The following is a 22,805-nucleotide window of genomic DNA, read 5'->3' as shown; positions in this document are numbered from 1 at the left end:
TGTGAAGTTTTCTTTTATCTGCTACCATATCATTTCCTTCTATCGCTCAGGGACCACACTTATGGGGACCTCGCTTATGAGGACCACGCTCTCATCGGTTTCAGAGCTTTTCCAATTCTGAAAGCTTATTGGGATATTATCCCTAACAAGAAACCCAATTTCATTCACCAATTTGGTCTTAGCATTGTCTGGAGCATTTGGTTCACCCTCTTCATTAAGTTCTGTGATGATACGTCCCTCTAACTTTTTCTTCTTGCCTCGTTTTCTAGGCCTGCTTGATCCAGATGGCTGAAAATGAAAGAACTATTAATTCCTAGTAATCTTGATAAGTAGTGAATTCAAATCATGTTTACATATAATAATTGCTATACCTCGCCTTGTTGCCCATCATTGCCTCCCTCAGCAATTGGTTCCTCCTCATTGCCATCACCAGACATGTTGAGGTAGATGTCAGTCTGGCTATGATCGGCCTCTTCATTTGGTTGATCGTTCATGCGACCTTGAGCAATCAAGTCCATTAGATATTCCTCATCCAATCGGGCCTACTTGTCCTCTGATCATGCGATTGTAACTAATATATTATAAAAATAATTATTCTAAGAAATAGTAGGCATCAACAATAAAAAGAATGATTACAAAATGAATTAAACACTTGTACAATTTGTTGCAATGAATTGCTCGTCATTCACAACCATCATCAAATTTCTTGTAACTAATATAATATAAAAAGAATTATTCTAATAATTAGTAGGCATCAACTAATTGATGAATTTTGTAACAGTAAATGACAACAAACATATTTAGAACGAAATGTAGTCATTCACCATCATCAAATTTCTTGGAAATTTCTAGAAGTATCAAAGTAATTTTCACTTATTTCTAGAAATTTCTAATAATTAATAGGATTTTCTAACATGGCATAATCAATGTTGTACAATTTTCAATTAATAGGCTTTTCCAACAATTTTTCTATAATCCAGTTAATTCAAGAATTTTTCTATATTTTCTAGCTAATTCAATATTTTTTCCACAATTTCTAGCTAATTTCATATATTGCAAATAGAAAAGGAAAAATAAAAAACATATGATGTCAGTCGGCCGCGGGCTTATGTCAGCAAATAAGACAAGCCCGCGACTAGCCGTGCGTGCACTTCATCGAGGTCGGAGGCGCCGGCGGCGGAGTTGAGGAGCTGCCGGCAGCTGGGTCAGGGCTGAGGCGTTGTCAAAGAGGAGGCTGACGGCGTATCGTCGGGGAGATCGAGGAGGGTTCTGGCAGCGGAGTACAAGCGCGAGTGCCGGCGGTGTCATCAGGGAGAGGAGGGCCGGTGGTGGCGGAGTGGGGGAGAGGTGCGCGCGGTGGTGTCGGGCGATGGTCGGGGGCGGCGCCGGTGTCAGGGTGAGTGGCGGCCCAATGGGAGGACGTCGAGGCGGTGGCATGGAGGATCCGGGGAGGGCCAGCAGTCGATGGAAATATTTCGCTAAGTGTTGTTAAGGGATGAGGGAGGAAGATGTTGGGGTTAAATATCTCCAACCCTTTAGTACGGGGTACTAGCTACCACCGGTACTAAAGGTCGACCCTTTAGTACCGGGTCAAGCTACCACCCAGTACTAAAGGGGGATAGAGCATGCCAAAATGAAACTGCCCCCCTTTAGTACCAGGTGTTTTTATTGTCCGGTACTAAAGGGCTTTGTAGCCCATTGTTTTGGCTTCCCGCCTAAACATCTTTTTATTTTCTTTCTTTTACAATTGCTATTATATTAATTTATTGCGTAGGAAATCAAATAACATTCATAAAATTGCAAAAAAAAATTGTTAGCTTGATGTTGATTAGGTATACACTATAAAAATATTAGATGCAGTTAATTATCAAAAATAGTAAAAGTATTATTTTTAAATTTTTAGTAGGTTATAATGGTCATAATACTTATGTTAACTTAAAATTTCGAACTTCTTATTGGCAGCTAATTATGTTGAGGCTATCCAAGATTTTCTCATTGGCAGCTTACTTCTTCTTATTAAGACTTCCATTAATCTTAGCTTTCCCAAAAACAAGGTCTCTTAAGGAGGGTTGGTTAGGATTGAAAGAATTACCGTTGTTACCTCCTTGGTAAGGGCATTGCTGATTCCACCCTTGGCCTCCTTGTGGACGATAGTTGTTGTTGCCGTTCATGTGCAATACATCCTCCTGAGTCTCGGGGCAGTTATTCCCCGAGTATCTTGTGTTTCCACAAACCTCATATGTCATGTGAGAATCCATAGCTTGGACGGTGTTGGACATGTAGCTTTATCTTTTGTGTAGTCATCCAATCTCTTCATAAGGAGGTCCATCTTAGCGGTAAGCATGTCTACTTCTTTGATGGTACACATACCTCTCTGACTGGGTTGGAGTAATTCATCGCTCCACCCTTGATTAGAGACTATCTTCTCGATTAAAGTTGTAGTAGCTTCAATAGTAAGACAGAAGAAGGCTCCTTCAGTAGCAGCATCAACATGGCCTCGGGATGTTGGAGCCAACCTGCTATAGAAGTTCTGAAGAATGAGCCACTTATCAATCCCGTGGTGAGGATAGGCCAGTATGTACTTCTGAAGCCTTTCCCACGGCTCAGGAATTGACTTAGTTGCTGCTTGCTGGAAACACGAAATCCTTCCATGAAGGGCGTTGGTTTTGCCCACGAAGAGATTTATCCCATGTATTCACCTCCGTATGGCTCGCGTAGAACCATTTGTTCGCTCTTCCCAGGAGAGAGAATGGGAACAGACGGAGACGAATAACATCTTCACTCACCCCTCTGGTGGTGAAGGTGCTGCAGAGCACAAGGAACTGTTGCAGATGGGCACTTGCGTCCTCGTTGGCTTTCCCATAGAATGGGCTAGCCTGCAAAATGGTGATGAGACCCATCTTGATCTTAGAGTTCATGTTCCCTGTGTCCACCTCAGGGCCTTTCAGCACTAGAGAGGCTGAGGAGGTGGAGTACTCATGAAGAGTCTTCTAGACCATCGCGTTTGACGTAGATGGTGCAAAGGACGTCGGATCAACTGTCGAGATAGTAATCTGAGGAGGAACGACATGAGATTGTACCATTCTCACAAGTGACTCTGGATTCTCAGTGAAACTTGTCGGCAAGTCGAAACCAGTCATACACTACCTGCCTTTACATCAAAGATAGAGAAGACAATCAAGGTTAGCCTGCTTGAGTAATGATCTATTATCTATGGATATAAACATATATGAAAAAAACTTTTAGCTACTGCCTTCCTCGGCAACGGTGCCAGAAATGCTTGTTGGTATATTTAACGGCCATGAATAAATCCGCAAACGCACAGATATACTGTTGTAGCAATTCACCCAAGAGTATTTCCAAGGGTATCGTATTTCCCAAAGGAAGGGGGGTATGTAAAAAGAGTTTACTATGCAAATGAGTATACCATAGATGGATAGAGACAATACTCAAGGCAGGGGTAAGATAATGATAGATAAGTAGTATGACACACACAGGAATCATCTCAGGATAACTAAGCTAGGGAGAAGGACTAAGAGTTAGCTCTAGGTTCATATGTATTTCGTATATACTGCATAGATCATACAAGCATAACATACATACACATTGTATAGGACTCAGGCCTATGCACCCATGCACACATGGGGAGACAATACACGTACCGGTTCCGCCCGGCAAAATTACTGCTCATTTATGAACTCCTACAACTTACCTTAACATGGGGGATTACGAAGGACTGACAGGGCTGTCACCACCTGCCGCTTGCCCCTGCGGCCCGTGGGGTAAACTCATATCCAACGAAGGTTAGCAATCCAAGCACCATGCTTGCATTGTTAACAACACTCTTGCCATCCTGAGCTATTGTAACAATGGCTGAAGCCACCATAAATATGGCCATTGAACCGATGCCGTAGCATAGGTCAATTAAGCTGTACAAGGTATATACGCACATAGATTATGTACTAAAGCATGGTCTCAAGGCATACATGAGAGTATATAAGCCTATACTACGATAGCAAGAGTATAGGACTAGCATACGAGAGTATAAGCTTAGCACATCAACATAGCAAGGGTATATATCTAAATCATGCATATGAGAACCAAGCACAATACTATATAAAGAAGATGGATACTTTGAATAGAATAAAGTCAACCTAGGAATGTAAGATACAACAGCCATACCCTAGATCCCAAGAAGACCTGAAACCTAAAGTAGAGCTACTCTAGCCTAACTCCACTAACTTGGAAACTAACAGGGAGAAAGTGATTCAACTTGTGGTGTGCCTTAGAATGGAGGGGGTGCCTCTCTATTTATATGCTCCAAGAGGCGGTTCTGCCAAAGAATCTTCAGGGAATATGTCATAACCGACGTAGGGGCCCCGTCAACCGTTGCCACGTGGAAGCTGATCAGCAGAGGAGCCAGAGGAGGTTCGGTCGATCCAAGGGTTTGGCCGAACCCTAGGTGGCCCCTCCTGCAACCGCCTTTACGTGGTAGTATAACTTGTGGGTTCCAATGGTGGTTGTGTTCATTATCCGGTGGATTGAGGCGGTTGTGGTAGTTTGTGAGCCCTTAAATCCATGGGATGCACACGTGGCAACCTACCCTTGGTTAGAAGTATGTTTCTTGGATCCATAGAGTGTGCTTTCTCCATCCTTTTGTATTATTTCACCTGCAACTAAATATTCTCTAAGGACAAGTGTAACTACATTATTCGAAACCAAATATGCGTATAAGAAGTGACAATCCTCCTTTATTCTTGAGTATATTGACGGTCAGATTTGGTACATAACGACCGTCAACAGCTCCCCCAAGCTAACCCTTTGCTTGTCTCGAGCAAATGCTAAGACTTAGTTGGTTGATCATGAGTTACTATGATGTTGTATTCCTAACTTATGCCATTACTACAACAAAATATTCTACCAAAAATTGAATAAGTTGGCATTGATCTTACCTCTTACCTTTCTCATGTGGGGCATGTAGCTTCACCTTGTCTTGGGTGGTTGAGATATAGAACGGTTGAAAAGATCACCATTAACTTATCCTTTGATTAGCTATCAATCCGGAGGTTTTGCAAAGTTTTTCGAAAGAAATCAAAGTTCCTAAATGATAGTCTTAAATTGCTCAATGTGTATGATTCCTCACCAAGGCATAGGATTGCCTTTATTTCACAACCTACTTCTAATTGGCTTATATGTGGAGCTATAGATAGGGAAGAATGAAGGCATACATGTTCCACATGTATTGTTAAGTCAAAGACCAGATCCTTTGGAGAAGCAAGTCATACAACTTGATAAAGATATGCATGTGTGTGGATGGTGGATATGGTGGATGGTATATGGACTCCTGTTTGTATGATCCTTGTCTCTCCTTTGCCTTTTCTCTTGAGACATGGGCTATCTTTTCTTTTTCTTCTTCTTTTTTTCATCATGCTTTCATGAGCATGTCCTTTATTTCTTTTTGCATAGCCCAAGTATCTTTTTGCAAGGATAACTTTGGAGAGAGTGGTCATGAAACAACATGGAGATTTTTTTTTGATAGATGAAATGATGATTGCTAACTTTCAGTGTAGAAGTTTAGCATATCGTGTTGGCGTGTAACTGATCTTGAACATGTGAGTATGAAAAGCATCTCACTAAGGGTCACAACAATTTGACAAAGCTCAATGAGAGAACACGTTGCATATGTGGAGGCTATGTAATAGGATCAACATATGGCCTTGGATAGAAATTTCTCATCATTGAGGAACTTATCATTTTATCATTTTCCAAAACATAAAACTCTGGATATCAAGCGTCACGTAGAACAAGATCATAGTAACTCTGTTCTACCATATCATATCTTACAACAACCTAGTCATGGATCATGGTTTTTGCTAACCATAAGTTTCAAGCTAAGGTTTGATAATGCAAGCCAACAAACTCAAAAGCATGGGTAGGATACTAAGTTGCAACAAGACATATGAGAGGAAATAAACAGAGCAACTATTCATCATTTCAACCATGAGGAATTAAAACATTCTTATCGCGCATAGGATAGTAGTAATATTTTTGGTCATTTTAGTTTTTCAGATTTTTATTTATTTTTATCATGCATATTCTAAAAACAGTAAAGATACAAGTTACCTCTCTTCTGGGGGTCCTCCCCCAAGCTAGCTTCAGGCTCACTATTGTTGGTTGGGGCTGTACCCCGTCCAACAAAAGTAAACCCTGAGCTCATCCTCCTACTGCTGTTGAAACTGTTGCATGGCGTGGATCCTCTCGCTAGTCTGTCGCTCCCAATCCTGAGTAGACTGGATGTGCTGGTTCAGTGACTCCTCCATGTCGCTGGTACGCACGGTGAGCTCGCTCAGTTGCTGAGTGAGACCGTTGTGGTCTCGAGCTAGGAATGAGCACTAGGCAGCGGACGTGGAAGTAACACCACCAGAGCTAGAACTAGTGGACCAATCCTGATTGATCGGTTGGTCCTACTCGTCACTGCCCACGCTCGCCACACTGAGCTACTAGCATCGTGCTAATAGGAGGGTTGGTCCCAACCGAAGTGTACTTGGGTGTTACCCCAAGCACATAACTAGCTGTGGCCCATCCCACCTGAGCTGGGTACACTACTCTTGCGAGCTTCCTCTTGTGGCACAAGAGGCATGGTTACCGACGGATAACTATACAAACAAAGCCCTGGGTTAGGTAATGGGATCTCATTTGTATAGCCGGGAGCGAAAGGAATCATCCGTAAGGAATAGTCCGGGCCCTTCTTGAGTGTGTGGCCATAAACTAAATACACTTCACTGATGTCAAGTCGAGGCGTCTCAACGAAAGGAATAGTATTGCTATCTAAAGCCCAATCTTTGAAGCGACCAAAGAAGTGCACTCAATGGGACCCATCATCCTAAAATTCTCAAGCCATTGCCTAACCATTGCCTTGATGGGGGAGATCTTGATCTTCCTAACCATGGCAAATAAGATCATCAACTCATCGTTGTGCACGGTCCTAACATCCTTTCTTGGAAAGAGAGTGATGGCCAACCACTTGTGCATCAAACAAAGAGTCAGATTCTGAATGTCATTGCACAGAGGTGCAAATTTTCCATGGACAATTTGACCGCAGATTTCATCCCAAAAATCATGTTGAGAAAAACTGCAGCAAGCTTTATCAAGAGAAACAGCACAACGAGGACCAAAACCAAGGTGACAGCTGAATTCCTTCCAAGTAAAATGGTATTGCATCCCAAATAGTTAGAAAGAAACACCATCCATCACCTCTCGAAGAGTGCAAAGAAACTGGATGGTGAGGGGCCGAGAACCAATCTCCTCAACTGGCAAAAAATTGTCCCACCCAATATCAGACCAAACAGAGGCGTAGTCGATATCCATACCTATTTTCTCTAGAAGTTCTGAGTTGTAGGCCTTGGTGTGACCAAAGGCCTGGTCCTTGAGGATGGTGTAGGCTTGCTTCTCTCGATCGCCATGCAAGTCAAGGTAGGGGGCATCACTTGTGTCCACCTCCATAGCTTCGACTTGTGGTTCAGTTTGCTCTTCTTGCTCTTCTTCATAGTCCATCTAGGTCGGGCTCAGTGGTGGTTCTGAGGAGTGAGGAGAGCTCGCCCTATCCGCGAATGGGTCGAGCTTGAACGCATCATCCTCCTGAACGTGCCGACAACCTGCTTCATGCTTGCCACCGAAGATAAAGGAAACACAAGAGCATCTCGAAACAGGTTAGTGTAATTGAATGAAATTCTTACCCGAATGTTCTCCTTCAATGCTTGGCCAATCTTGCAGCAAAGAAATCAAGAGAGAGAGAGAGATTGCTTACACTCAACTTTTGAGCAAAACTTCAAAGGAAACCCAACAACAAAGAGTAGAGAGGGAGTGAATGGATGAAATGCGAGTAATGAGTGAAGATCACCCGCTCTTGGGTTCTATTTATAGAGCAAAGGGGGCCAATGGCTGGGAATGGCTGAGGCTCAATGGCTAGTAGCCATTGGCGGTAGGTGGGGCCCAATGACCGTTGGGCTGGTTCAGCCGACCCCTGGTCGGGCCCACTTTCTGCCAACTTAGGCCAGTGGCTCCCCAACGGCTACATGATGTCATGCCTGGGTGCCGTGGCCAAAGTTTCCTTAATAAATGCTCAAAAGATTTTTCAAAGAGATTTTAGTTCAAAATCATTTTTAGATATTTTTTATGGAAAGGGAAAAATGGCTAGAAAAGTTCTAGCATGCAAATGTGGGTTGGAAAAAAATCAAATATGCATTGGGAAAAATCAAATGATGGGGAAATCAAAATTTTTAAAGCAAATATAAGACAACTACCGATTTACCTTTCAACGAAGGGCTCACCCTTTTAAGTCGTACAAGTGGGACTCTTCTCCGTCGTGTTTACCATTCGTCATCCATTCCTGGTGAAGTGCATGAGGATGCTCATTCCACCTTCTGCCACACCTTGGTCTTCTTAGGTTTTATCGGTGTGGTTGGTGGCTTCTTGGATTGAGGCTGTGGCTTCATCCACTCTCCGTGCCACTCATATTCTTGATTGATCCAGTAGCATTGCTCCTCCCTTGGTTTACATTTGAACATCATGTTCCTCTTCCCAATACGGAAGCAGATTTCACTGGCTCCAACATCTATCCTTGCATTGGCGGCATTTAGGAATGATCACCCAAGAATGAGCGGCATTCCCAAGTAACCTTCCATATCGAGGATCACAAAATCCACAAGGACATAGCAACCTCGGATTTTCACCAGGAGATTCTCTACTATTCCCTCAGGGTATCAGATCATCGAGCCAGCTAGCTGCAACCTCATCAAGGTAGGAGAAAGAGTAGGATAGTTCAACCTTTCAAACATCATCTTGGGTATGATGTTGATGCTTGCTCCAAGGTCACAAAGGGCCTACTTGATGTAGTAGTCATATATCGAGCAGCTGATCGTCGGGTATCTCAGATCTTCCTTGCTTGCTACCAATTCATCCCATGATTCCTTTCTTTGTGTATGGGCTTCCCCTGTATGGTTAGCAACAAATGGCATCTTTGATGGCTTACCCCATCTGGCGGTCACCGCACTAACATTTTCACGAGAAGACTCGGGTTGCCCTAGAATCTTCCCAATCTCAATAGAAAGAACAAAAGCAGCCAGCTGAGGTAACTAGGTTTCAAGCATTTTATTGAAACTCCACTAGTTCTTAAAGGCAGAAGAAAGACCGTCAAGTTTTATGTTGAGGCTATCCAAGGTTTTCTCATTCGCAACTAACTTCTTATTAAGACTTTCATTAATCTTAGCTTGCCTAAAAATGAGGTCTCTAAAGGAGGGTTGGTTAGGATTGAAAGAATTAGTGTTGTTACCTCCTTGGCAAGGGCGTTGCTGATTCCACACTTGGCCTCCTTGTGGACAATAGTTGTTGCTGCCATTCATGTACAATACATCCTCCTGAGTCTCGGGGCAGTTATTCCTCGAGTGTTCAGTGTTTCCATAAACCTCACGTCATGTGAGAATCCATAGCTTGGACGGTTTTGGACATGACAACTTTCAATTTGTGTAGTCATCCAATCTCTTCATAAGGAGGTCCATCTTAGCGGTAAGCATGTCCGCTTCCTTGACACTACACATACCTCTCTGACGGGGTTGGAGTCGTTCATCACTCCACCCTTGATTAGAGACCACCTTCTCGATTCAAGTTGTAGCAGCTTCAATAGTAAGTGAGAAGAAGGTTCCTCCAGCAGCAACATCAACATGGCCTCAGGATGTCGGAGTCAACACATTGTAGAAGTTCTGAAGAATGAGCCACTTATCCATCCCGTGGTGAGGACAGGCCAGGATGTACTCCTGAAGCCTTTCCTAAGCCTCGGGAATCGACTTAGTTGCTGCTTGCTGGAAACTTGAAATCCTTCCATGAAGGGTGTTGGTTTTGCCCAACGGAAAGAACTTTGCAAGGAATGTTGCTGAGCATTTATCCCATGTATTCACCTCTGTATGGCTCGTGTAGAACTATTGCTTCGCTCTCCCTACGAGAAAGAATAGGAATAGTTAGAGACAAATAGCATCTTCACTCACCCCGCTAATGGTGAAGGTGCTGCAGAACTCAAGGAACTGCTGCAGATGGGTGTTTGTGTCCTCGTTGGCTTTCCCATAGAATGGGCTTGCCTGCACCACAGTATTGAGACCCATCTTGATCTCTAAGTTCACATTCCTCGTGTCCACCTCAAGACCTTTCAGCACCTGAGAGGCAGAGGGAGCGGAGTACTCACGAAAAGTCTTTTGGGCCATCGCATTTGATGTAGATGGTGCAAAGGAAGCTGGATCAACTATCGATAGAGTAATCTAAGGAGGAATGTCACTGTTGGTTCTTTCAGCGATGCGCGAATGAATCCGCAAGCGCAAGGATACCGTTGTAGCTTGCACCTCAGAGTATTCCAAGGGTATCAAATCTAGGGGTACGTGTGTGTATACCTACGACTCTAGCGTCCAAGGACAACCAACCAAAGGTGGGTGAAAGATAGACAAGATTCCTATGGATAGCGCTAGATAAGTTAAAGGTAGATCTCTCAGGTCAAAATACTTGCATCGGGCACTGGCTTACCCTGAATGAGTTAGGTGCCTCTGGCCAACTGGTCTATGCTATATCCGAACGTGGAGGATTACGAAGGTCCAATACAGCTGTCACCACCTATGGCCTACCTCTACGGCCCATGGGATATAAGGAAAACGAAGGATAACCCTTAGCCCAGACACCACATCTACGCTACTGATTACTACTGCAATCTAACTACGTCTGTCGACCTATAGCAAATATACAACACTTTGTATAAATACGGAGTGAAGAACCTACAAGTAAGAGAATTTATCTCACTTATAAATAAGCACTAAACCAAAGAAGGAATCACGAATACTTACTCATACCAAAGGAAGCTAGCATCCGTAGAGGTACATGGCCGGAGTAGCTACTCCCTCCCCCCCTCTCTCTCTCTCTCTCTCTCTCTATATATATATATATATATATATATATATATATATATATCCTAAGCACTAGCCTAAGTAAGGCTTCACCATGGAGCTCTTCTCTTGATAGGAGGAAGCACTTCTCCAAGTGGATGTGTTGTGGTGATTGTTGGTGATGTCTTGAAATGAGACCCCACCCCTCATATTTATAGGCTCTTTGGATCGGCAATCTTCCATAACCGCCATTGCAAGGTCGGTAACTAGTGACACGTGGCGGCTAGAGGCAAGTGGGGCTAACATATACGGAGTGCTTTGCGGTGAATCTTATCATTTTATTCGATGTGCTTGCTTCTGATTGGTTGAGTGTGTGTTTTCTCCTTAAATGAACCTGCATACAAATATTCACAACACTTGTAGAATTCGGTAGTAATAACTCCTACCACTACTATTGATGTTCATCTTTTCTGTGTTGACGGCATAGATTTGGTACTTAAGAGCCATCAACAACACCCCCACACTTAGCCTTTGCTCGTCCTCCAGTGAAGGAGAAAGGACTAAGATGAAACATAACTGCCCAAAGGTATGGAGCGAGCATAAGAGATATCCCAAGCCATACCTTGCACTTGTGAACTTTGAAGTGTCTATCATGCCATCTTGGGTAGTTGAGGCATGGAACGGTCTTGAATCAAATCACTTCTACTCCTCATGTCAAGTAGCTTGGGATTTTTTAATAAGTTTTCAAAACAAACCTTGCTTAGCTCCTCATTTGATTCTCTTAGATCACTCAATGTGTATATGTCTTCATCAAGGCTTTAGACTTGCCTCTCTTCATCCTACTTCTAATGATGGCTTATGTGGACCTCAAGGTAGGGTATGAAGAATAAGGCATACTTGCATCACATATATTGCAAAGTCAAAAACTGCAACCAAGGAGAAAAGCAAGTCACACAATCAGATCAAGATGTTCACGTGTATGGATATAGTGGATGGTATATGGAAATGAAATAGAAACTCCTTTTTGTATGATCTCTCTCCATTTGTAAATCTTCTTGAGAACATGGCTATCTTTCTTTTTTTTTCCTTGGACCTTCATGTGTCCAACATTTTTTTTAATGTTTGGACCTTCATGTGTCCATATATATTTTTTCGATAGCCCATGTCTCTTTTGTAACAATAAATAGAGAGAGAGAGAGACCAACACATATGGTGGAGCATTTATTTTGTGGAATGTATGGATGGTACAATGCTAACTCTCATATGAGCATAGCAAAGGGAATATGGTGTGCACGTGAATCTTGATCATGAAAGCATGAAAGGAATTCTCTCAAGGGTCACAACAATTTGACAAAGCTCAATGCAAAGACAAGCAACATATGTGTATAGGGTTTTCAATATGTCTCATCATATGGCTTTGGTAGGACTTCAGCATCTCAAGAGGAGCTTTGCAAATGTTTTTCAAATTTTCAAATAAAATTCACAAGCACTTATACATCAGGAGCGAAGATCATATCATCAAACCACATCACAAACATCAGCTACTTAGATGAGCATGCGGTTCTAAAGATATTTGTTCGCAAGCATCAAGATGATAAGCATGGAATAAAACATATGTACGCCAACCATAGAAAGGATGTCGAGCAGGCGGAGAATGTTAATTCATTTTATTTGAGTTTGATTTAGTTGATCAGTTTTAAAAATCATTCAAAGTCATGAACCAGGCAGATCAGGGATAAAGAGACACAAACCGACGTGGTGAACGAAGATGGGCCTGAGTGGGCCACCCCCTAGGTCGGCCGAACCATGGGTTCGGTCGAACCCATATGGGTCCAGCTCTAGCTTCCCTTTCGTGTACGTCCTGGTGCAGCGTGGTGTGTTCTGTTCGTGGGTGTTGTGCATCATTTCAGCTCTGGAGAGACCGTGGCTCTCCCCCACACTTATTTTGTACCTAGATGCTTCTTAAAAAAGACAAGTAAGTGACACAAGGACTCTACCAGGTTGGATGACCGGTGAGTCTCAACTTTATTGAAATCAAAATAGAGGTCCTTACAATTCTGAATTGGGAAATAAAAATGAAGGGAAGTAAATAAACTTATTCTAAAGGAACCTAAAGGGGAAGGATACAAGGGGCACATCTACGGAGCTGCATCGTAAAGATCGTTGTGCCCCGTGGCCTTGTACAAGTGCTTTATCTTAGCGCAAAGACCACGGCGGAGAACACGGAAGTCATCCTTAAGTTCTTCTATTTCTAACTTCCGCTCCACTAACGCATAACTAAGCCTCCTATTTTTTAAGTGCAAGTCTATGATCATGGAGGTTAGCTGCTTAACCGAGGGGGCCTTTGGAGATTTCTCATTGTCATCCTGGAATTGGCCCCCCGGGCTTCTGATCAATGGCGGTGAGTGGTGCCACCTGACCTAGTCACCTCCCAAAGATGGACCAAAGAATCCATCCAACTCCTTCTCTATAGGAGTGAGAGCTGGCTTGACTCCCTTTTCGCCTCCGCCGTTCGGGGTTCGCACCCCCAAACACCTCAACGTGAGAGGCGGCGGTGGTGTCTCCGGTGAGTAAGACACTGCATCGAAGCTGCTGCACCCTCCGATCTTTGATGGCCTCGGGATGTTAATACAATGGGGCAACTAGACTCTCACCGCCTCTCTTGGGTAAATCTCACCCATCATCAGCCTTCTATAGGGGCTCGTCCCACACGCACGCGATTTTGGTATCTTCCTTGGCGAGGGCGAGCGCATGGTCGAGCGGGCGGCTGACACGGCGCCAGTCTAGTTCGGCCGAATTGGGGTTCGACCGAACTCCAGTGGCACCTCTCGCGCCCCCCGCTTCATCCTAAGGGTGGTATGACAGCCAAGGGCTCAACCTCTAGTGCCTGGACCACCTCCATCGCCAGATCCCTGACGGGGGCAATGACATTCGTTGGAGCAATTTCCCCACCAAGATCAAAGGTCGAGCCCGAGTTAGTGAAGGGAATGAGGCCTTTGTCAAATATGGTGATGAGCAGGGGTTTCTGCTGGGGATCTTGGTGAATTTGATGGAGATGAGAGTGGGGTGAATAAGGAGAGGAGGTGGATAAGATTTTAAAGAAGGATCCCCTCTCCTGAGATGCTCAAATCCAATGGAACACTGAGGGATGAGTCAAGGGATGTTGGAGGAGCGTCTGCGGGAATGCTGCGAGGTGGAGGCGCGAAGGTCCATAGTCGAGTTCCCATATCTCAATGACACCATAGTATCTGTCTTTTTTTCCATTGTTGTCTATTGCATCTATACAGACATCAATATTTTGGTTTGTGCTCTTTTGGTCTTGGGCTGTCGTGTAAAATGTGTACCCATTTATCTCGTATCCTTGAAACGTTGATACTGAGATAGATGGACTCCTAGCCAACCATGCTAGTTCTTCTTCAATCGTGTCATCACCCATCAGTCATCATCGTAACCAAGAGGTGAAAGTGTTAATGTGATGATGTGTAATCTAGGCCTCAGTCTTCCCCTGGTTTGAGGACCGTACAATGGTTTTGTGCTTCTCCATATATGGAGCCATCAGGGATGATTGTTGTAGGACCGTGAAGTGTGCTTTACGAAATATAATCTCAGTGATGTCCATCCGAGCTTTCTTCCCTAGTGTGTTGTTTCCCTTGAGTCTCCCCTCATGGTGTGATACAGGGACTCCAATTGAACTTAGGTCATCAATAAAGTCAACACAAAACTCAATGACCTCCTCTGTTCCATATCCTTTTGTGGCGCTTCCTTTTGGACTGGCACAATTACAAACATACTTCTTCAGAACTGCCATAAACCTCTCGAAAAGAACATATTGTGTAGAAATATAGGATTGAGAACAAAAATCTCTTCAACAAAGTGGACTAGATGGTGGGTCATGATATTAAAGAAGGAAGGTGAAAAGACCATCTCAAAGCTGACAAGGCATTGCACCACATCATTCTGCAGCTTTAGTAGATTATTTGGATAGATTGCCTTCTGAGAAATCATACAAAGGAATGCACATAGCTTCATGATTTCCATTCTCACATTCTCTGTTAGAATACCCCTCAGTGCAACAGGCAGCAATTGGGTCATCAGGGCGTGGCAGTCATGGACCTCTAGATTTATGAATTTGTTCTCTTTAATATTTATTATTCTCTGTATATTTGAGGATCAGTCTGATGGGACCTTGATACTATTCAAGCAATCAAACATGCTTTCCTTCTCTTCATTGCAGAGAGTGTAACTGGTAGGATGTAAGTAATGTCCAACATTTCTCTTTTCTGGATGTAGGCCATCTCATTGTTTCATACGTTTCAGGTCCCGACGTGATTCAATTGTATCTTTTGCCTTTTCATATGTACCCAAGAAGTCAAGCACGTTCATGCAAAGATTTTTCATTAGGTGCATCACAACGATTGCATTACAGACCTCAAGGACTTCCGAATAAGGTAGCTCCCAAAATATTGACTTCTTCTTCCACATGGGTGCATGTCCGTCCTTGTCATTTGGGACAGGTTGGCTAGCAAAACCCTAGCCAAAGACTACCCTCACATCCTTTATCATCGAAAATACATGTTTACCATTACGGTGCATGGGCTTAGTACGTTTATCTTCCTACCCTTCAAAATGCTTCCCTTTATTTCTTAACAGGTGGTTAGCAGGAAGAAATTGATAATGGCCCATATACACGACCTTCCTACAGTATTCCAAATACATGTTGTCAATATCATCTAAACAATATGTGCATGCTCGATATACCTTGGTTGTCTGTCCTAACAGATTACCAAGCACGGGCCAATCATTGATGGTTACAAACATCAATGCTTGTAGAAAAAAATTCTCCTTTTTGTCATCATCCCACTCACGTACACGTTCTTCCATCCATAACAGTAAAAGTTATTCAACCAACGGTCTTGGGTAAACGTCAATGTCGTTGTCAGGTTATTTTGGGCCTTGGATTATTAACAACATCATACTAAACTTCCACTTCATGCAGAGCTAGGGCAGAAGGTTGAACATACATAAGGTCACAGGTCAACTGCTATGACCACTACTAAACTCACTGAATGGATTGAATCCATCCGTACTTAGACCAAACCTTATGTTCCTTGCATCCTTTTCAAACTTGGGTAATTCTCAATCAACTGTTCTCCACTGGGACCCATCAGCAGGGTGTCTCATCATTTCATCTTGCTTACGTTCTTCTTTATGCCAACGCATCAACTTTGCAATTGCATTGTTTTTGAACAAACGCTTCAAGCGTGGTACTACAGGGAAATACCACATTACCTTCTCAAGAACTTTCTTCTTGCTGGGCTGCCCCTCAACATCACTAGGGTCATCTTGCCTATTCTTATAATGCAACGCATCGCACACAGGACAAGCCTCTAATTTCTTGTATTCTGCAGCATGATAGAGAATATAGTCATTAGGGCATGCATGTATCTTTTGTACCTCCAAACCCAGAGGGCAAACAACCTTTTTAGTTTCGTACATTGAGGATAGCAATTCGTTCCCCTCGGGAAGCATGGTCTTTATGTTTGTTATGAAGCATAACAAACATGATACAAATTTCATAAAACTAAACTGTTGCTAAAATTTTAGATAGAAATACACAAATTTAAATTTCAGACCTAAACAACATGATACACTATGACAAACCATCCACTGAGTACTACCGAGAAGGACATTAAGCATCCTTCGGCGGCGAAGATGAAGGTTTAGCTGACTCAGCCTCACCCTGTGGATTATTTGTGCCTCCTACAACGGTAGTACTCAGTGGATCTCAAACCCCCCAGGACTGGCAGTGAAGCATAACGACCACCAAAAGGAGGTTCCTGACCCGCAGCAATAGCATCTTCATGACATCTTTCCAAATAACGAAACATTGCTCTCTCCCACGCTTCTCATGAGGGCCAACTGTGGTTTTCCCCATGCCGCGAGAGGAACGATGATCACCCCACGGTTGCCACTCCCTCCAGCAGCAGTAGCCATCTCTATGTACCACAATTTATCTAGCTCATATTTGCAAATGACTAAACTACGAACATATTATATTTTTCCCCATAATTTATTTAGCTCCAACGTAACATATAAATGAAATTTTTCTCCATTGTAACTTATTCTAAAAATGACTAATTACATACCTCTATTTAATCTTATTATCTCTATGTACCACAATTTATTTAGCTCATATTTGTAAATGACTAAACTATGAACAAATTATATTTTTCCCCACAATTTATTTAGCTCATATTTGTAAAGGACTAAACTATGAAATTAATATCTCTATTATTCCTTTATCCTCATATTGATCAATTTCTTTAACTAATACGAAACATAGCATCCAAAAAATTATAGCTCAAACATATATAACATATGCATATAAATGAAAATTTTCTCCATTAGAGCTTATTCTAAAAATCACAGATTACTCTAGGTCTAAAGCATAAAGCTTAGTATACTAACCATGTAACAAGGGAGGATGAAGTTTCTAACCTTTAGAACACTTGAATGAGTGAAATCCCCATGAAATGGTCAAAAATCTGGCAGCACCTCCCCTAGGTCGCCATTGAAAGGATGAATCATGAGTTGTGGTGGGTGGCTTGGGCAGGAAGAAGAAGAAGCCGGATCTATAGGATGGACGTTAGTATCGGGTGGAGGTTTACCTGGTACTAAAGGTTGCCAATTAGTATCGGGTGAAGCCTCCACCCGATACTAAAGGCCCTCACGGGGGGCTCCTCGGGGACTAGCCATTAGGCCCAGTACTAATGCTCACATTACTACCAGACCAAAATGCAACCGGTACTAAGGACTAGGAGGAATGCTCAATTTTCCAGTAGTACTTTATTAACTCGAGCAGCACACTATTAACCTGAGCAGCAGTGAAGTGAAGACTATTTCCTAGGTACCCCCACTTAGCCTCAATCCTGCTAATCTCAATTATCTCATAGACTATCAGCTCCAGGTTCTCAAACGAGGAACTGCCGGCATCCATGCCAGTTCTAGCAGAGGCTGCATGCTCAGCTACTCTAGCTACTGCACATCTCCCCCCTCTCCCAAGATCAGCTCCCTTGATTGAAGCATCCCCACATCAGCGGACACCAAATGTGATGCAAATACCAGTCCCAGGAGGCTGATAACACATTTATTCAACAGATAGTTCAGTTACCGTACAACTCCCGAGGGAGTGGGCGTGAAAGCCACGCCACGATAAGAAGCAAATAAATAACAGCGGCTAACAAGGCGACTCCCAAAAGACAGCACTCGGGACAGCAGCAGAAGCATCTTGTGGAGGCCAACACCACAGGCAGCGTTGGGTGCGGACACAACCTCCTACTCAAAGTCCTTGGCGACGAAGTCTGGGTCTTCCTCTATAGCAACAAAGCAAGGGTGAGTACAAAAGTACTCAACAAGTCCAACCCCATCCATGGAGGGGGATACAAGCAAGAATATGCATAGGATATAACAATAATAAGGCTAAGGTTCATTTTTGCCATAAAGCTAGATTTTCAACACATGCACGTGTTCATTTTCCAAAAGAGTTTTTGCAAAGCTTTTCCTTTAGTAACTGAAACATTAAGTGGGGGTTGATCCTACACAAAGGATCCAACTTTTATTGCTATCGGACTCCCCGTCCGCCATAGCTCATGGCACAACTGCCGGACACTTCCAAAATTCAACACACACCATAAAAACCATTCATCTCCAAGTGTTAGTTATGTGACCAAGCTGTAACTCGTCCAATGCCATGGACACGGCTACCCGGATAGGTTTTAACCCTGCAGAGGTTGTACACTTTTCCCACAAGTAGGGTACCACAGCATGATCACCTTAGTGCCAGTGCGGATCCTAACAAAGCCATTACCCACCTTAGCTAAGACTGAACAGCCAACACGAGAGCACCCAAGGGGTTAACAACCTATCCACGAGGCCGTAAACGGGACCTAAGTCACAAAGATCTTACTCCTTTTCCATGGGCTCCCGTTGCTCACCAGCACACCTGAAGACTATCAGTTTAGCTAGTAGGATTTATGCTATGTCGTTGCCCATACAACGGTCGAGTGGTTGCACGATGGTTGAATTAGGCAAGATGACACATCAACTCGGTCCTTAACCATGACAAGATGGATATCTCCCAACTTGCTCAACCACTAAGGTACGAGCCCAACATTCTGGCATTTCACACAAGAAACACCCATCCATCTCATCTAAGCATTTCTTGCCTTCATACCTGAAAACCCATTTTCTCATTTGAAAGAACTCACACATTTATTCTCTAAATAAACCATTGTAGTCATGATTGAATTTGAGTAACGAGGTCCTAAGCATTCTAGCAATAATTATCATCTAAACAGAGCAAGTCATATTTAGAGATAATTATAGGATAACAAGGAATATTCATAATAATCAAGGGGTGCCTATCCAACCATGTCTTGCAATAAAACAATATGCATTTTTATAAAACGGGGCAATAGGTTGTGTTTGAAAAACTAGGAATAAATATGCATCAAAGGGTGAGATTGGACTTGCCGTCCTCAAAGCCTTCCGGGAGTTCCGGCTCGCACTACTGGTCCTCGGGCTCGGGATCGTGGTCAAACTCCTCGTTCTCCTCCTTGGGTACTCCGCGATCTACAGCACACACAAACGGGCACACAATAAATAAAAGGAAATAAGATTTTTACCCGTTGAGCTCCGAACAGAGAATGCGAACGGAAAATAGGTAGAATGAGTATTTTCAGGAAATTTGGATATGGATTGGCGGAAGTATACTGGAGGATGATGTGGTCGAATTTGGGATTAATTGGAGGAAGTTTGGCACATGAAATGACGAGTTAAACATGGATTAGGGGCTTAAAAGGAGGTTTAGGACTAATCCGCGAGAAACTAGGGACCTATCTATAATTATTTTTGGAGGTGGAGGGGCTGATCTGTGAGAAGCTCTTGAGAGTGGTGGAAGGACCAGGTTGTGAATTTAGGAAAAGGGAGGGTTAGATCGGAATTGGGGAAATTTTATCCCTTCTCCTTCCTTTAGGAACAGAGAGAGAGAGAGAGTGGGGAAGATGGCCGGCAGCGGCCGGCCGGCCGGACTCACCGGCGGCGAGCCGAGGGTCGGGGAAGGTGGAGGAAGGGGAGGGGATTTCATTTTGCCTTTTACCTCAGAGAATCGGAGATGGGAGAGGTGCAGCCAGTGATGGCTTACGGGCAGCGGTGCACGGCTATGGTGGCGGTGGCGGTCAGGCACAAGGAGGCGAGGGACTTGGGCGGAGCTAGGTCTGGGGCGAGGTGTGGCGGTGGTGGCTAGGGCGTTGCCCCTTTTTATAGGCTAGCGGGAGGGGCGGGGAGCATCCGGTGATGTGGGGCCAGCGAGCTCCAGCGGGCGCGGGTGGGGGCCGGTGCGGCAAGCGGCGCCGTCATTGGCGCCGGGCGCATGCAGGGAGGGGGCCAGGGCACGCTAGAGGGAGGGGCGGCCGCAGGCGGCACGGCTCATGGCAGGCGCACCGGTGCTGGGCGCGCTGGGGGTCGGCGGGGCCGGGGCCGGGGAAAGCGGGTGTAGGCGAGCCGGGGCCGGGGCGGGCGGGGCCGGGGGCCGGGCGCTGGAGGGAGCCGGGGGGAGTAAATGCGCCGGGGGAAGTGGCGCCAGAGGAAGGGGTCGGGAGGATGGCGCTAGGAGCCAGGAAGAAGAAGGAGGAGAAAGAAAGAAGAGGGAGGAAGAAGAAGAAAGGAAGAAAGAGAAGGAGAAAAAGAAATCGAAAGAGAAAAGGGAAAAGAAATGGGAGGAAAAAGGGAAAAAGAAAGGGGGAGCCGGCGGTGATTGCGTCACGCGGTCGGAGCACGCGCGCCAGTCTGTCGACCGGCATGCGGCGAAAATTACGGGAGAGGATAAAATGATGGCTGTCGGCTTTGGGTGTCGGGATGGCGAAATCGCCGGGAAGAGTTTGGATTTTTGAGAGCTCAACGGTGAAAAGATTTTGAAAGCGATTTTTAACGGGTGATTTAGGTTGGTAATTTTTGCGGATGTTACATTGACAATGCTCGGATGTTTTCGCTTGCAACTAGCCTTCCTTCAGTGTCATCACTGTCTCCGTCCGATGGCCAAATCCTAAGTCTGACTCCAATCACATCGATGATGAATTTAGCGTTCATCTTTTGCTCGACCGCCATTGGAAACGCTAGAACGGGCATGCCCATGCTAATGCTCTCCATCACAGAGTTCCATCCACAGTGACTGAAGAAACCCTTAACGGCCTTGTGACTCAGCACACCGAGCTGGTTGATAAAGATTTTGACCAATCTGCCCCTATCATCGAACTTGCCCTCGAGCTCATCCTCCTATTCCAACCACTTGGACCGAACCACCCACACGAGTCCAAGTTTGACCAATCCAAGCTGGTTGCAATCTCCTCGAGCTTCTCCCGGCTCAGGTGAGCTTGGGAGCCGAACGCGGCATAGAGAACCGGCCTGTTCAATGTGAGCCTTGAGTCGAGCCATCCAGCTAGATCTGAATCCAAGATCCCGGCTGTTGATTCACTAGCAAGACACAGTGGACGGACTAGCCACATCTTGACCGGGATCTCCTGGTTCCACCAATCGATTTAGGGCCCATTTGGTTCCATGGACTGAAGTTTAGTCCCTGTCACATCGAATATTTAGATACTAATTAGGAGTATTAAACATAGACTAATTACAAAACCAATTGCACAGATGGAGGCCAATTCGCGAGATGAATTTATTAAGCCTAATTAGTCCATGATTTGATAATGTGATGCTGCAGTAAAAATATACTAATCATGAATTAATTAGACTTAATAGATTTGTCTCGCGAATTAGTCTCCATCTGTGTAATTAGTTTTATCATTAGCTCATGTTTAGTACTCCTAATTAGCATTCAAAGATTCGATGTGACAAGGACTAAACTTTAGCTCAAGAAACCAAACACCCCATTAGAGCGACCAGCCAGCATTCACACATGAAGTCCCAGTGCTGGCCGATCAGCTTCGGATAGTCGAAGGGTGGGTGCAGGTCAGCCTTGGCGAGCCGGAGCCCTGGCAGGCCGGCGACCTCGAACGGCTCTGACAGTGAGCTCACGCGGGCGTGCGGCTTCTGCACCGTAATGGCATGGGAGACGTGGTGGGCGAAAGCGCCATTGCCGAGAGAGACAAGCCGAAGCGTCCTTGGCCCACGCGAGGAACCCGTCATGGACGGGCAGGTCTGGCCGAGGCTGGAGCCCGACGAGCATGTCCGCAAACACCGGGTAGAGCGTGGCGGCAGCGGAGATGAGATCGAGCAAGACGGATGGTGGGGGGAGCTCGTCCATGCTCTAGGGACTTGCCGAGGTGGAGGGGAACAACAACTCGACGACGGCCGCAACGGGGACCCCCACAACGCCGGCGCGGATGAAGGGCGACTCACATGGGGTGGCAAGGAAGGTGACCACCGACGTGAGGCCCCGACGGAGAAGCAAGTGGGCCAGGTGGAGCAGCGGCATGGCGTGGACCTTGGCCATGAAGGGGAGCATGGTGACATGACGCAGCGTCGGGGACGCTAGGGTGGAAGATGCCATGGAAAACTAAGGTGGCTGGCGAAGGCGAAGCTGGTCAATGTGACTCTGTGGTGGCGAGAAGCTAGCAATGTAAGTGACTTGTGAAGCTGCACTTTGCGTGTTTCTACTGATTAGCCGTGGCTGGCTAAGGTTCCCCCTCTTTGGATGGGGTGATGGGGCAGCAATCTATCTATATGACGAAAGCTATGCTGGACGACGGCGACGATGATCCAGCATGACGATGGCAATGCCTTTGTTACATGTTCTTTAGAAGATGTATCCATGTAATAATTTGATGTGTTATAGCCTCTCTTTAGAGGATAACTGAAGCTCGAATCCTACCT

The 22,805-nt window shown here is 44.8% G+C and overlaps 1 pseudogene; it reads right to left on the bottom strand.

Annotated features, from left to right (window-relative positions):
* Positions 1–8,411: 8,411 nt before the first annotated feature.
* LOC101774872 lies at positions 8,412–22,407 on the bottom strand (annotated as a pseudogene).
* Positions 22,408–22,805: the final 398 nt, after the last annotated feature.

The sequence above is a fragment of the Setaria italica genome, chromosome IV (genome assembly GCF_000263155.2).
Source record: "Setaria italica strain Yugu1 chromosome IV, Setaria_italica_v2.0, whole genome shotgun sequence".
Lineage (NCBI taxonomy): Eukaryota > Viridiplantae > Streptophyta > Magnoliopsida > Poales > Poaceae > Setaria > Setaria italica.
The sequence above is the reverse complement of the archived record's forward strand: the minus strand, read 5'-3'. Positions and strand labels throughout refer to the sequence as shown.